The sequence below is a fragment of the Carlito syrichta genome, unplaced genomic scaffold (genome assembly GCF_000164805.1).
Source record: "Carlito syrichta isolate Samal-C Ts95f unplaced genomic scaffold, Tarsius_syrichta-2.0.1 Scaffold307691, whole genome shotgun sequence".
NCBI lineage: Eukaryota > Metazoa > Chordata > Mammalia > Primates > Tarsiidae > Carlito > Carlito syrichta.
This window is the reverse complement of record NW_007251787.1, coordinates 6,574-7,440: the sequence shown is the minus strand read 5'-3', so window position 1 is coordinate 7,440 and position 867 is coordinate 6,574.

The following is an 867-nucleotide window of genomic DNA, read 5'->3' as shown; positions in this document are numbered from 1 at the left end:
TAGAGAATAAAAGGCTGCTAGATACAGTTTTCATCCCTCACACATACACTGTGCCAAACAGGACCAAAGCAGACATTGAACGATGTTCAGTAGTTGGTAGGTGAACTGGGGGTTACACTAGCTGTATTGATTATTGATCAAAAGGGTGGTACCAAAGATTAGGGGTGTGAAAACACACTATTTTGAAATCAGACGATTGGTTTAGTGGAAAGATGACTTAAGCAACAGAGACTTGAAGTAATCTATTTTGAGAATCTTAGAGAAGTGACTTGGCAGAGGCTTTAACGCTATCTTGTCCACTATCCTCATCACTTGATTCTCAAATACATTCTACAACCTACAAATTGGCTAACACCTGCTATGAAAATGTTGAGAGACAAAAAGTTGTCCTGTGTACTGCCACAGACTGGCCATGTGCTGCCACAGACAGTGAAAAATAGAGGTATCTGAAAAAAAATTCATAAAATAGAGGCTGTGACTAAAAACATCTGATGAGGTATAGCCAGTACCCGAATTCTGATGGCTCGCTAAATACAATTTTTCCACTTTACAATGGTGTGAATGCAATACAAACTGAGTAGAAACTGTAATTTTGTACAGTATGCAATCAATTACATGCGATATCTACCACATCATTATAAAATAGGCTTCCTGTTAGATGACTATATCCAGTTGCAAACTAATGTAAGTGTTCTGAGCATCCTTAAGGTAAGCTAGGCTAAACTATGATATTTGGTAGGTTGAATATAAAACACATTTTCAACTTACAATGTCAATTTATGGTGGATTTTATTGTACACAGCACCATCATAAATTGAGGAGCATCTTTATTATATCCCTCAGGAGCAACTGAACTTGAGAAGACTT